A 16,156-nucleotide genomic window follows, 5' to 3' on the forward strand; every position below is an offset into this window, starting at 1 on the left:
CAACCTTGGTTCTGGACACCTACAGATGTAGCACACCTTAATGCACCTGCTGGCACGTTGCAGCGGCTGTGATCACACATTAACCCCAACTCCTTATTGCCAAAGTTAGTTCTAATGAATGGGGATGTCTTCTGCTGGTGCATTATGCATGTTCCACTTCAAAGCACCTGCGGTAGTAATGTTTGCTACTTCTGTATGAATTTGACTTTGTGTCACTAATCACTAGCGCACTTTAGAGATTATGGGCCTCATGCAGTAAGCGGTGCTAAGGCACTTTCTGCCCGTTTTGCGCCAAAAATGCATACCCCGATTCAGTAAAGGGAGAAAACTTGGCGAAAAGCAAAAAAACCGCCAAGTTTGCTGGTGGGTTTTTTCCCGCCATCGGCGCGGCGAAAAGGCACATTGCGCCGCAACTAGCCATGTTTTGAAACCCGCTCAATTCTAGTAGTGGCAAGTAGGTTTGCGCCACTCTAGAATTGAGATTTTCATGCCAATCCGTCTCGCCCCAAAAAGTTGACAAATTGCTGGGGAGAGGCTGCGGATGAGCGGCAGAACGGCACTTAGAAAAAATCAGGCCTTTTTCCTGCTGGGATTGATGCCGGAGGTCTCCGGAGCTGATACCAATAATACCAGCACCAGAGCCCCCGGCATGCCTCCGAGGCAGGAAAAATGCATTTAAAGGCCACTTCATTACCTTAGCGGCTAACCGTTAAGGCAATTAAAGGGTTAACCAGCCGTGCCAGGTTTATTGTGGGTAGCGGGGGTGGGTGAAGGGGTATTTGGCCCCTGGTGGTTGTTTAGGGCTTGCGGTGGGGTTGCTGGTGCACTTAACCCCTTCATGACCGTAGCAGTTACTAAGCAGTTAACAAACTACCGTTGGGGCTAATACCCACTTCGGCCACCCCTGCTACCCACAATAAAAAAAAATACACACACAACAGCCCCACACTAAATAAATAAATAAATAAATATATATATATATATATATATATATATATATATATATATATATTAATTTATTTATATATATATATATATATATAACACCAACATCCCCTATACCCCCCTAACTTACACATATATGCACATCAATGATATTATAGGCCGGCGGGGGCCCTCGGGTGTTACCCGCGGTCCTGCAGTACCAATTACGTGCCCCCCCAAATTAATGTCAAAACACATACATACTTATAAAGAAATAACCCCCCCCCCCTAACACATACAGTATAGTAATGGGCACAATTACTATTATCCACAAATGGATAATAGTGCATTTGCCCATTTAAAATACATAAAGAACAATAAATACAATAAATACATATTGCACTGACCCTTGTCCGGCTGCCACGATGAAGGCCATCCTCATCTTCATCACCGTCCATGCCCCCTCCGATGCTGCAAAACATAAACAAGAATAAAAACAGCCAATGTAATGTCCCCTAACCCCTTAATCACCATAGCGGTTATTAACCGCTACAGTCATTAAGGGGTTAACCCACCCTCACCCACCACTCGGGGGGCCTACATACCCTCCCCAACTACCCCCCCACCCCGTGAGACCTAACAACCCTCATTCACCCAATAACCAGCCGGGAGGCCTACCCACATACCCTTGGGGCCAATACCCCCTTCCCCCACCCCCAGTACCCACAATAAAAACAATACACAGCCCCACAATAAACATCATTATATTTATTAAATACATAACCCACCCCATGTGCCCCTCCATAAATACATGACTTATTTTACATACAGGGTTAATACCCCAGGCCCACGGGAGTCCCCGGTGGGCCTAACGGGTCACCTCACAGACCTACAGTAGCCCAGCACCATGTTTCAAACAGGGTCTGGAGGCATGCGGGTGGTCCCCGCCAGGCGCCATGGTCCACCAGGTTGTCTCCGCGGGTCACAATGAGGTCCCCACGGGTAGGCCCGCGGCTGTCTGGGGGGCCCCGGGTCAGACCCACAGGTGTCTGAGGGGCCTCGGGTGGTTCCCACGGTGGTCTGGGGCCCCACGGGTGGTCCCTATGGGTCCACGGTTCCCCCACAGATGTGGGGCCACCGGTTCTTCCCCGCAGGTGTCCCCCGTGGACCCGGCAGCCGTTTACCCGTGAGAAGCCTGAGGAGACCGCAGGTGGTCTCCATAGGTCCCCCGCAGACCTGAGGAAACAACCCTGTATGTAAAAAAAATAAACATGTCCTATACATGAAATACATCAATCCCCCCCCCTCCACAACACGTACAATAATGTGCAAAATAAATATTATCCAGATAGGGATAATAGATTATTTGGCCATTATTAAACACATTATGTAGCATAATAAAATAAATAAAGTTCTACTCACCTCATCAATAAGAAGCCCCCTCTCCAGCAAAATCCGTGTCCTCCGTTGCCCACAAAATACATAGCCAATACATTACAATTACATTCTGATATCAATTAACCCCTTAATCACTTTATCAGATAATAACCACAAAGGTAATTAAGGGGTTGAGCCACCCTGGCCCGATACCATCCTTCACCCATTCATTTGTACAGTGGCTTCATCATGCAACTATATATATATACACACATATACTGCTGCGGCACAGTTTATTCGAGCATTTGCCCGTTCTGTGCCGCAGCAGTAGCCTGGCGCGCGCCCGAGTGTGACGGGCGCACGCCGAAGCAGCGGAAGAGCGCCCTCCGATCGGGGCGCTCTCCCTCCCGCTGCCGGGTCCGCCGGGTCCCCCGGAACCCCCTGCCGCTGTCCCGCGATCGCGGGACACCAGGGCTCCCTCGGGGAGCCCCTGGACGTGCGTGCAGGGGGCGCACGCTCCCGAAGACGCGTGACCGCGCGTCTATGACGCGCGGCACGCCGAGGGGCGGCCACTAGCAAGCCGGGAAATCTCCCGGCTTGCGGATCTGGCCGCAGTGCAATTAAATGTGTCGCCAGTGTACACACACACACACACACACATACATACATACATACACATATATAAATATATATATAAATATTTATATATATATATATATATATATATATATACTGTATATATATATATAGCAGAAAATAGCCGTGTTAGTCCAGTTGCGATAGTGCAGAATAAATGCGTTCTTCAGTATTAGGTGATACCTTTTTTATTGGACTAACAATTTATGTCATAGGACAAGCTTTTGAGAGTTATCCTCTCTTCTTCAGGTCAAGCAATACTTGAAGAAGAGAGGATAACTCTCGAAAGCTTATCCTATGACATAAATTGTTAGTCCAATAAAAAAGGTATCACCTAATACTGAAGAACTCATTTATTCTGCACAATGTATATATATATATATATATATATATATATATATATATATATATATATATACACATGATGAACCAATATACAAAGAAATGTTTAAGGGTTATCAAAAACATGCTCTAATAAAAATACCACTTCTCCATATCAGCCACAGTAAAATAAAATCCTATTTCCTAAAAAAATCAAATCTCGTCTTCCAATAAAAAGCATCAAATGCCAATCAAAACATTGAATTTACAGTGTATACATTATGCATACAATCTATGCACCATGTACTCTCTGCCAATCAATGTTAACAATAAAATATTCCAAACAAAATACCATTAAATCCAAAGAAGTATACTATTTAAACCAAGCAAGTCACCATAAATCAATTAGCATTCATTAATCAAATCCCAAAACAATTAAAATACCATCCATAACAATTACACAATTAACTATTTCAATCGTTAAATGGAACAAGTTACCATCAGACAAAATATGAGTACCAAAAAGAATACAATATACAAAAGCAAGCCTCACCATGACTTAAAGTACAGCATACAACACCAAAAATTACATCTATCTAATTCCAAAATACATTACACACACATGATATCGTGTATCCCCGTATGGGAGACCACCGGGACCAGTCTATTGGATACAAGGAAATAATCTATCCGGCTGTATCTGTTATGTGGGTGTAAAACGTAAAGTCCTTGTCCTGCTGATGTTATTCTCTCCAAATATCTACTAATTGACAGTCTCGAAGTCCTTGGGTAATGTTTAGTATGTCCTGTCTAGGTGGTAGGTTAGTAGTTGTACACCTATCTAGGACGGGGTTTAATGTCCTATTGAGGTCTCCCGCTACGATTATATTTCCCTGAGCTACTTTGTGAAGTTTCTGGAAAAAAAGGGAAAAAAATGCCGGCGCTGGCTCACATGGGGCATAAACAAAGGCCAACGTGAGGGGCTGCCCCTGTATGGACCCCACGAGGATGAGGTATCGTCCTTCTCTATCCGCTATCGTTTTGTCTACTTGAAATGTTAATCTGTTGTGGATTGCGATAACCACCCCTCTTTTTTTTCTGTCGCTGAGGCTGTGTGTACTGATCTAAATTCCTTATCCATAAATTTAGGGAAACTGCTCTTAGAAAAGTGGGTCTCCTGGAGAAAAATAATGTCAGCCTTACGGCGTTTATACTCTTTGAAGGCCAACTTACGTTTTGTTGGGCTGTTAAAACCTTTAACGTTGTGCGAAATAAATCTAATTTCTTTATTCGTCATACTTTATGGGGTTTTTGACTCTCGAAATTTGTGCAGTGGCTGGATCGTCGAATTCATTATTAACCGCTACAGTCATTAAGGGGTTAACCCACCATCACCCACATACCCTCCCCCACTACCCCCCCACACCCTGAGGCCTAACCACCCTCACCCACTACCCACAAGGAAGTCCTACCATATTCCCTTGGGGCCAATACCCCCTCCCCTCAGCACATACAGTACAATAATGTGCCAAATAACTAATATCCACATAGGGATAATACATTATTTGGCCATTATTAAACACATTAAATACCATAGTAAAATAAAGAAAATTCTACTAACCTCTTCAATAAGAAGGCCCCGTCGCCACCATCATCATTCTGTTCCGTTGCCAAAATAATAAATAGCCAATACATTTCAATGACATTCACATATCAATGAACCCCTTAATCACCTTATCGGGTACTAACCTCAAAGGTAATTAAGGGGTTAAGCCGTCCTGCAATGGCAACACCACTGATCCATAACATCCTCAATGAATTAAAATGCAATTTCCTAAACAAATCTAATGTAATCATTCAATCTAAAGCATCAAATGCCAATCCAAAGCCTCAAATGCCACTTAAAACATTGCATTTACATTGTATACATGTTGCCTAAAATGTAAGCTACATGTAGATGCAGCAAATCAATGTTAACAATACAATATTCCTAATAAAATAGCATTACATCACAAGAAGTATACTATGTCATCCAATAAAGTCACCATAAATCAATTAACATACATGAATTACATCCCAAAACAATTAAAATAGCATCCATACCAATTACACAATTAACTATAGCTACCGTTACAGAGAACAAGTTAGCATCATACAAAATAGGACACCAACAATTACAATATACTAAAGCAAGCCTCACCATTACCTACAGTACAGCATAGAAGCCCAAAAATTACATCTATCTAATTATAAAATACAACCCCCCCGCAAGCCCTAAACAAACAACAAGGGCCAAATACCCCCTTCACCCACCCCCGCTACCCACAATAAACCTGGCACGGCTCTTTAACCCCTTCATTGCCTTAGCGGTTAACAGCTAAGGTAATGAAGTGGCCTTTAAATGCATTTTTCCTGCCTCGGATGCATGCCAGGGGGGTCCGGTGCTGGTATAAATGGTATCAGCTCCGGAGACCCCCGGCATCAATCCCAGCCAGGAAAAAGGCCTGAAATTTTTCGAAGTGCCGATCCGCCACTCATCCGCAGCCTTTCACCAGAAACTTGCCATCTTTTTCTTGCGTGGCTGATTCGCCAGCAAAACGCCATTCTAGAGTGGCGAATAGCTCCGCTTAGCTACTTGCCACTACTAGAATACAGCATGGCGGAAAATGTTTCATTTTTAGGCGGAAAGTGCCTTCTCGCCTCGCCACCGGCGGAAAAAAAAAACCGCCAGCCAAACTGGCGTTTTTTTTTTAATCTCGCCACTTTCTCGCCCTTTACTGAATAGGTGTCACGGTGAGATTATGGCAGGCTGTATAAGGTCACATAAAAATATATAACAGATGATACTGAATATATTTATCACTGGGTCTGAACTGAAACAAATCTTAGATATAATAAAGTGATTTTATTCCTTAGGATAGGTGAACACACGAATAATACAGTAACAGACAAGAAGTACACTTACTTAGGGGTTGGGGAATGAGAAGTTAGATGTAGCATTTCTCTTCAGCAATCAGGTAATCATTCAGGTGATATCAGGTAACCATATCAGCAAACGAAGAACGAAGACTCAATGAAGACTAACAAAGGATATATGGGTGGACAGCAGTTTATAAACCTTTTGTCCCTCTATCCTTAACCTGAAGTACCTGTGATTGGTGTTCAATTATCTCCAGCCAATCTTTGATGGGGGAACACATTTTAGGACAGGCCCCCCTGCTAGCTGGCACATGCGCAGTAGAACTCTGGGGTCTCATTTCTTTAGCCCCCCATAGGCAAATGGAATGCCAGCCAGTCTACCCATCTGGCTCTCTAGCAAGATAACCTTTGTTGGAAGGTGATAACTGGGACACTTGGAGACTTGGAGCTCTGGTTTGAGCCTCCTCCACCCTTAAATCATCAGGGAGGGTGACAAGACCCTTTGAACAATACTTAAATCCTAGACATTGGGGCGCCTCTGGGGCCATCTGCTATCCTGGTATGCAAAGGAATTCCTCTGAGTCTTTGTCCATACCTTGGGACACAGTATTAAACATAAAATATAAACGTATTAAAATATCCGGTTCTATTGGGTCTAGCAGAACCAAACTTCCCAGTTCTCATGGCCGGAACTGGGATACCATATGATCCAAAAAGAGACTTGCTACGACCTATGGAACCGGAGTTACACAAATGCACATTAAATCATTTTTTCATTTTAATACAAAAATCTCCGCAAAAAAGAAATCTCAGCTTTTCACTAAATCCCCATTGAAAACAACGGGCTTCTCTGCCATAGACTTTCAATGGTAAATTGCCGCCATTGAGGTCAATGGGGTTTCTCCGCCATTGAAGTCTATGGGAAAAGTCCCGAACCTTCAAGGGGGTCCATACTCCGTCGGGTTGGTCCTGGAGGGTCAAGGATGGTTCTGCAGTGATGCCGGAGCAGTGACTGCAGACACCCCAAACCTTGATCCGCTGGGCCCTCCGGAATCGGAGATATAGAGTACCAAAATACAGCATTTCACACTTAGTCATTTTTCTGAGCCGTTTCTGCCGCCGCCGGCAAAGCCTATGGCGCGACCCGTTCTTCTCGGTTCGACCCTTATCGGGGGTCCAGGATTTCGGGACCCGGTTGTGGTCGAGTGGGGGGATGTCTAGGAACTAGGGACAAAAATAATTTTATTCCTAGGGGCCCTAGAACTGTTTATTCCCACGCCACTTGACGTTGACCTTGACTTGTTAGTGATCAAAGCTCTCCTATTGAAAATGTATTCGCTTTGCGGTTTGCGGTCTGGACGGCAGCCAACTTGTTCTTCGAAAGTTACCTCGAGGAACCTCCATTGAAGTCAATGAGCCCATTGACTTTCAATGGGAAACCGCCGCTCTCCCTCTCGGACGCCACCTGCTGGTCTTTACAGGAAACAGGACTAAAAAAACAAGATTCTCCATTAGAATGCATGGAGCCCTAATGGCGGCCAATGGGGACCTGCAAAATGGTGCCTGAAAAGGCGGGAAAACTTCACAAAGAGCTATAATCATTAAAGGACTATTAACCCTTGTGCTTTCGGATGGATTCCAGTGTGTGTGTGATGTAGACACTGATTAAACCAGACATTACAATGGAACAGGGGAACAGGGGAATACACATGTACATGTCATTACAGGGGTTAAATCACTGTTCTGGGTCTTAGCCCAGTTAACCCTTTGACTCCCGGGTGAGGTCAGGGGATGGCCAAATGGGGTGTACCCCCTTTAATCCCGGGCCACCCCCTTTCTCCCTCTACACCTCCCCTTCTTAATGGGTGACCTGTGGCCCACTGGCCCTAACCGGTATTGGGGCACTACTGGCACCATTAATGAACTCAGTCTCAGAGGGATAGTACTGGCGTGAAAGTCCATCAGCATTGCTGTTTTCACTGCCCTTCTTGTGTTGAATGGTAAATTCAAATTCTTGCAAAGCCAAGCTCCATCTCAGCAGTTTGGCATTTTCCCCTGATACCCTCTGTAGCCAACTCAGGGGGTTGTGGTCTGTGATGACCGTGAAAGCCCTCCCATAGACATAGGGCTGGAACTTTTTGAGTGCCCACACAATGGCCAAGCACTCCTTCTCAATGGTGGCATATGCCACTTCCCTGGGGAGCAGTTTGCGACTTAGATACACCACAGGGTGCTCTTGGCCATCGTCCCCCACCTGGCTCAACACAGCCCCCACACCAAAGTCTGAGGCATCAGTTTGTATGAGAAAATGCATGGTATAGTCTGGAGCAGCCAGTATAGGGGCTCCAGCAAGCACAGTTTTCAGGGCCTGGAAAGCAGTTTTATAGGCAGGAGACCAGGTAATAAGCACAGGCAGTTGCTTCTTGGTCAGATCAGTCGAGGGTTTGGCCAGGGTGCTGTACTGTGGGACAAATTTCCTGTAGTACCCTGCGGTACCCAAAAATGCCATGACCTATTTCTTGGTTTTTGGAACAGGCCACTCAACTATGGCTTCTACCTTGGCTGGCTCTGGCTTGAGATGCCCTCCACCCACCCTGTGCCCTAAGTACAGGACTTCTGCCATCCCTACCATACACTTAGTGGGTTTTAAGATAATCCCAGCCTCCCTGATCCTATCCAGCACTGCAGCTACATGTCCTAGGTGGTATTCCCAGGAATTACTAAAGACAGCAATGTCATCTAAGTAAGCCCTGGCATAGCTCTGCATCCCTTCCAGTAACCTATTGACCAGGCATTGAAAGGAAGCCGGGGCATTCTTCATCCCAAATGGCATCACTAAGAACTCATAGAGGCCACTTGGAGTGATGAATGCTGACTTCTCCCTAGCCTCCAGGGTCAGTGGGATTTGCCAATAGCCTTTGCTCAAATCCATGGTGGTCAGATACTTTGCCCCCGCGAGTTCATCTAGTAACTCATCCATGCGGGGCATGGGGTAAGCATCTGACACCGTCCCAGCGTTGAGCAACCGGTAGTCCACACAAAACCTGGTGGTCTTGTCCTTTTTAGGAACTAGGACTACTGGACTTGCCCAAGGGCTCTGGGACGGAGTAATTACCCCTAGGGTCAGCATCTCCTCAATCTCTCTCTCCATACTGGTCTTGACCTCTGCTTATACAGAGGCTGCAGGTCCCCTGTGTGTACTGGGTGTTTGGTGAGATATGTGATCCCTGGCATGTCAGTGAAGAGGGCGCTATACTGAGCTAGCATGTCCCTGGCTTCTCCCTTCTGCCTAGCACTCAACTGTGCCCTTATCTCTACCTGCTCAACAGTGTTTCCTTGCTTTGCCTCCCCTAGGAGATCAGGCAGAGCATTGCTCGCCGGATCCTCCAGCAGTGGGCTACAAATGGCCAGCACTGCTCCCATACTCGGTGTTCTGTACTCTTTCAACATGTTGATGTGGTATGTCTTGTGCCTCTCAGTCCCGACCAGGCAGCCATCAGCTTGTTCTCCCGAGTGGGTTTGAGAACAAGTACCTGCTGTCCTGGGATGAATTATCTGCTATGGGCCTGCTGGTCATACCATTGCTTTTGCTTGGTCTGAGCAGCCCTGAGGTGGTCCTGGGCCACCCCCATGAGCATCTCTAACCGGTCTCTGAGATCTACCACATACTGGATCACTGAAGCATCAGTAGCAGTAGTCTCCCCTTCCCATCCCTCACGGAAGAGGTCCAGAGGTCCACGTACCCTGCGGCCATATAGTAGCTCGAAGGGGGAGAAGCCTGTAGATTCTTGCGATACCTCTCGGTAGGCAAACAGCAAGTGCTGCAGGTGAATCTCCCAGTCTTTCCCCTCCGCTTCTATAAAGGTCCGAAGAATCTGCTTCAGGGTCCCGTTAAACCTCTCACATAATCCGTTTGGGGATGGTAAAGGATAGTGCGCCGGTGCTGGACACCGCAGGCATCCCAGAGGCAATGTAACAGTTCACTCATGAACTGCGACCCCTGATCGGTTAGGATCTCACTAGGGAAACCTACCCTAGCAAAAACGTTCAGCAAAGCTGCTGCCACTGTCTTGGCACTTATGGTGCCAAGCGCTACCGCCTCAGGGTACCAGGTGGCAAAATCCACCACCGTGAGGATGTAGCGCTTCCCTGACCTGCTAGGAATCATGAGGGGTCCTATCAGGTCCATCGCTACCTTCTGGAAGGGTTCCCCTATTATCGGTAGGGGTCTCAGGGGTGCCTTCACATGGTCGCCCGCCTTACCTACCCGATGGCAGGCATCACAAGAGCGGCAGAAATTGCTCGCATCTCGGGATGCCCCCGGCCAGTAGTAACGCTGCAATAACCGGGCTCGTGTCCTAGTGACCCCCTGAAGTCCCGCCAACGGAATAGAGTGAGCTACCCGTTACAATTGCTGTCGGTACCCCTGGGGCACTACTAGCTGTCGCTTACCGGTCAATCCCTTCTCTATCCCCGGGTTCCCTTCTTCTCTGTATAGGAGTCCCTTATGCCATAGGCAGCGTTCAGTGCCCTCCCCTGCCTGAGATTCGGATGCCTGAAGTCTCACGCCGGCCAGGGTAGGGTCTGCCTTCACTGCCTCCCTAAACTGGGCTCCTAAGTCTGGCCACCCCCCAGTCATGTCATTGTCAGGGGAAGGGGACAAGGTAAGGGGAAACAATAAGTCAGCCTGTGGTTGCAACTGATCCTGGCTTACCTCCCCGGGCTCCTCTGTGCCCTCCGCTAACGTTGGTCCCAAAGGCTGGGGGACTGGAGCGGCCGCCGCCGGCATTGCCGCGGTCTGGCTCCGGGTAACCACCGCCACTGCAGTGGGCTGGGGCACACGGTCGTAGGTGCAGGTCATTGGTCCCAGATCGTTGCCCAAAAGAATGTCGGCATCCAAACCGGGTAAAACCCCCACCTCCCGTACACCCTTGCCCACCCCCCAATCCAAAAAGATGCGGGCCACCTGCAGGAAACGTGGCTCTCCGTTGGCCACAGTGATCTGCATCCCAGGGCCTGGGATCAATTCCTCTGGCCGGACCATATCAAGTCGGACCAGGGTCACTGCGGCTCCTGAATCAAGCAAGCCGACTGCTTGCCGGTCACCGACTGTGACCGGGGTAAGATGTTTGCTCCGGCCGGCTGTCTGCTGCAGGTCTGCGCTGAGATGTCCTCCGCTCCTGGCTGTAGGCACCGATGAAACCAGGACAGGTGCTGCATTGGACGTCTTGCTGGGAGTTGTTTCCATGACCGGTCCTGGTTCTTTGGTGGAAGCCACCCGCACGCGGGCTACCGGCTTCGCAGCTGGGGTGCGTTGCCCTCGATAGGGTCCATTGGAACGCAGGGGTTCCGGGCTATCTGGTCTGAGGTGACCAGTGCTGTTGCAATTGTAGCACCGGCGCTCATGCCGGAGCTCTCCCGCCTTTGGTGTCCCGCTGCCCGCAGGCGGCTTTTGGGTCCACTGGGGGGTACTCACAGCTTTCTTGGCCGGTAGCGGCGTGCTCGCCACTTTGGCGGGTGCCTTGGTGGTCATCTGGGAACGGCTGACCACATAGTCATCTACCATCCTTGCCGCCTCGGTGTAGGTCTTGGGCTTTTTATCATATACAAAAGCCCTCACCGCCGGCGGGCACTGCTGCATGAGATGCTCCTGAAAGATAAGGTCCAGCAGGCATTGGTAAGTCCTGGCCTCAGAGCCCTCCACCAAGTGTAACCCGTACAAAGCCATGCGGGTAACATAAGTGACATAGGTCTCCTGAGGGTGCCTCTCCTCCAGCCGGAACTTACCCCGGTAAGCTTCAGGGGTAAAACCGTGCTGAAATAGCAAAAGTTCTTTCAGGTTGTCATAGTCACCAGCATACTCCTCTGTAAGCGCCATCAAAGTCTGCTTAGCCAAACCGGAGAGTAGCGGGTCCAAGCGTGCAACCCTATGCTCGGGAAGCACCTTGTACCGCCGGCACTGCGTCTCGAAGTTCCTTAAAAACATGTCGATCTGATCAGTGCCTTCCACGTACCTGGTGAGACTGTGCTTGTCCAGTTGGAGTTCATATTTGCGGGTTTGGACCAGGGGGCTGTAAGCGGGTCTGTTCACTGCCATTGAGATAAACTTTAGCCGCTCCTCCGCTGTCCCTCGGTCTCACCACTTGGTGATCTGTGCCAACATTTCAGAGGTAAACGGGCTGGTGGCCGTAGCCATCGGTGCCCCTCCTGTTGCACTTGGCCTGGGAGGTGCAATTGTCCCCTCCCCGGGATCCTGCCGCTCCGGCACTGGGTTCAGTCCCTGATCTCCGGGCGGCTGTACAAGAGCAAACTGCGCCGTACACTGAGACGCTGCAAGCTCGGCTTCATGAGCTGTGATTGCGGCAACCATTTCCTCGACATGCTGGTCCACATATTCCAGTCCATATTCACGGCACTTGTCCTTTAGCTGACTTCTAGTTTTCAGGTAATAGACACTCTCCGCTTCACTCATGGTTCTGGGTCGCAGCAGGTGAGGTGGTGTGACAACTTGCGTTACTTGTTGCACTAACGTGTGTTCAATATCTTTAGACCCAGGAACTCGCAATTACCATCGAGTCCCCACTAGATCACAGTACCCCGCAGAATACTGTAATCTAGGTCCAGTTCAATCCCGCCGCTGCCACCAGTTATTCTTATAAGACTGTCACGGTGAGATTATGGCAGGCTGTATAAGGTCACATAAATATATATAACAGATGATATATATTTATCACTGGGTCTGAACTGAAACGAGTCTTAGACATAATAAAGTGATTTTATTCCTTAGGATAATTGAACACACGAATAATACAGTAACAGACAAGAAGTACACTTACTTAGGGGTTGGGGAATGAGAAGTTAGATGTAGCATTTCTCTTCAGCAATCAGGTAATCATTCAGGTGATATCAGGTAACCATATCAGCAAACGAAGAACGAAGACTCAATGAAGACTAACAAAGGATATATGGGTGGACAGCAGTTTATAAACCTTTTGTCCCTCTATCCTTAACCTGAAGTACCTGTGATTGGTGTTCAATTATCTCCAGCCAATCTTTGATGGGGGGACACATTTTAGGACAGGCCCCCCTGCTAGCTGGCACATGCGCAGTAGAACTCTGGGGTCTCATTTCTGTAGCCCCCAATAGGCAAATGGAATGCCAGCCAGTCTACCCATCTGGCTCTCTAGCAAGATAACCTTTGTTGGAAGGTGATAACTGGGACACTTGGAGACTGCTCTGGTTTGAGCCTCCTCCGCCCTTAAATCATCAGGGAGGGTGACAAGACCCTTTGAACAATACTTAAATCCTAGACATTGGGGCGCCTCTGGGGCCATCTGCTATCCTGGTATGCAAAGGAATTCCTCTGAGTCTTTGTCCATACCTTGGGACACAGTATTAAACATAAAACATAAACGTATTAAAATATCCGGTTCTATTGGGTCTAGCAGAACCAAACTTCCCAGTTCTCATGGCCGGAAATGGGACACCATATGATCCAAAAAGCGACTTGCTACAACCTATGGAACCGGAGTTACACAAATGCAAATTAAATCATTTTTCATTTTAATACAAAAATCTCCGCTAAAAAAGAAATCTCAGCTTTTCACTAAATCCCCATTGAAAACAATGGGCTTCTCCACCATAGACTTTCAATGGTAAATTGCTGCCATTGAGGTCAATGGGGTTTCTCCGCCATTGAAGTCTATGGGAAAAGTCCCGAACCTTCAAGGGGGTCCATACTCCGTCAGGTTGGTCCTGGAGGGTCAAGGATGGTTCTGCAGTGATGCCGGAGCAGTGACTGCAGACACCCCAAAACTTGATCCGCTGGGCCCTCCGGAACCGGAGATATGGAGTACCAAAATTAAGCATTTCACACTTAGTCATTTTTCTGAGCCGTTTCTGCCGCCACCGGCAAAGCCTATGGCGCGACCCGTTCTTCTCGGTTCGACCCTTATCGGGGATCCAGGATTTGGGGACCCAGTTGTGGTCGAGTGGGGGGACGCCTAGGAACTAGGGACAAAAAGAATTTTATTCCTAGGGGCCCTAGAACTGTTTATTCCCACGCCACTTGACGTTGACCTTGACTTGTTAGTGATCAAAGCTCTCCTATTGAAAATATATCCGCTTTGCGGTTTGCGGTCTGGACGGCAGCCAACTTGTTCTTCGAAAGTTACCTCGAGGAACCTCCATTGAAGTCACTGAGCCCATTGACTTTCAATGGGAAACCGCCACTCTCACTCTCGGATGCCACCTGCTGGTCTTTACAGGAAACAGGACTAAAACAACAAGATTCTCTATTAGAATTCATGGAGCCCTAATGGCGGCCAATGGGGACCTGCAAAATGGTGCCTGAAAAGGTGGAAAAACTTCACAAAGAGCTATAATCATTAAATGACTATTAACCCTTGTGCTCCCGGATGGATTCCAGTGTGTGTGTGATGCAGACACTGATTAAACCAGACATTACTATGGAACAGGGGAACAGGGGAATACACATGTACATGTCATTACAGGGGTTAAATCACAGGGGTTAAATCATTACAGGGGTTAAATTACAGGGGTGTCTTAGCCCAGTTAACCCTTTGACTCCCGGGTGAGGTCAGGGGATGGCCAAATGGGGTGTAACCCCTTTAATACCGGGCCACCCCCTTTCTCCCTCTACAATAGGGATAGGCATTTTTGGCGGGAAAGTGGCGAGAAGTGCCTTTCCGCCGCTTACTGCATGAACCCCTTAGAGTCAAGGACAGGAATAGCAACACTCTGAGACAGAGGAGGAAAAACATTGGGAACAGGCATAACAGAAAGGACAAACGGAAGTGAGCTGGGGAAGGTTGCTTCTACAACAGAAGATTTAGTAGCGGCAGAGCTTAACTCAGCGGCTGCTGGAGAACTTTTAACTACAGTGAGAAGGGACTGCAGGTTTACAAAATCAGGGGTAAAGGGAGTTTGAAAACCTGATCCTTCAAAAAGGAGGGGCCTGACTGTAGTTGTACTAAGGGAGCAACAGCAGATATGCTGATCTCAGAATTGGTCACTTGGAAAGGGGCATAATGTGCACTGTTCGCCTTTAACCCTAGGATTTGAGAAGAGGAGAACACAGACAGTACAAGGGGGGCAACCACAACTGTGCTGGTCTCTGAAGGGGTAATAAGGGAAAGGGCATAATGTGCACTGTTCACTTTTAACCCTAGGATTTGAGAAGAGAACACAGACAGTACAAGGGGTGCAACCACAACTGTACTGGTCTCTGAAGTGGGTATTTGGGAAGGAGTGTCTGGGACATGAGAAACGACTATAGATTCCAAGAAAAGGGGTCTATGCTCAGAAGCAGGGATTTCAGCTCTCTGAGTGACAGACTGGGTCAGCGAAATACCTAGGAGTGGGGATTCTGCAAACAGGTTTAGGGACAAAACGGTTCCTGAGTACTTTTAACTGGAGCCAGTATTATTGCCAAAGGTTCAGGAAGTGCAGCACTGAGAATTTTAGCTGAGCCAGGGGACATAAGGGGTTCATCCTCTGAAGCTAAGGAGGTGTCCTTGACTGGCGGACAACCGGGATTTACCAAGGGGGGCTCATAGGGCTGACCCGCAGGGGTTAATACAGAAAAAACATCAAGGGTTAAGTCAGGCTGTGCCTGAGAATCAGAAAAAGAGAAGCTAGCCTACGCAAGTGGGGTCATAGGGGGTTCAGCCTCTTGCCCTAAGGACCTAACATTAGTCTGCAGAATACAAGGGTTAACAATGGGAACCTCACAGAGCAGACTAGCAGGGGTTAAAGCAGAAATAACCTCGGGGACAAAGCTTAGAAATTCTGGGTTAGAAATAGAGGACAAACAGGGTTCATTCTCTGGTGCTGGGTGAGACACACTGACCTGGGGAATGCAGGGATTTACAGTGGGGGACTCATAGGCCTGACTAGCAGGGGTTAAAACAGAAATAACCTCGGGGTCTGAACACAGGAGAGTTAGCACGGGAGTAGG

Source organism: Ascaphus truei, chromosome 1 (genome assembly GCF_040206685.1).
Source record: "Ascaphus truei isolate aAscTru1 chromosome 1, aAscTru1.hap1, whole genome shotgun sequence".
NCBI lineage: Eukaryota > Metazoa > Chordata > Amphibia > Anura > Ascaphidae > Ascaphus > Ascaphus truei.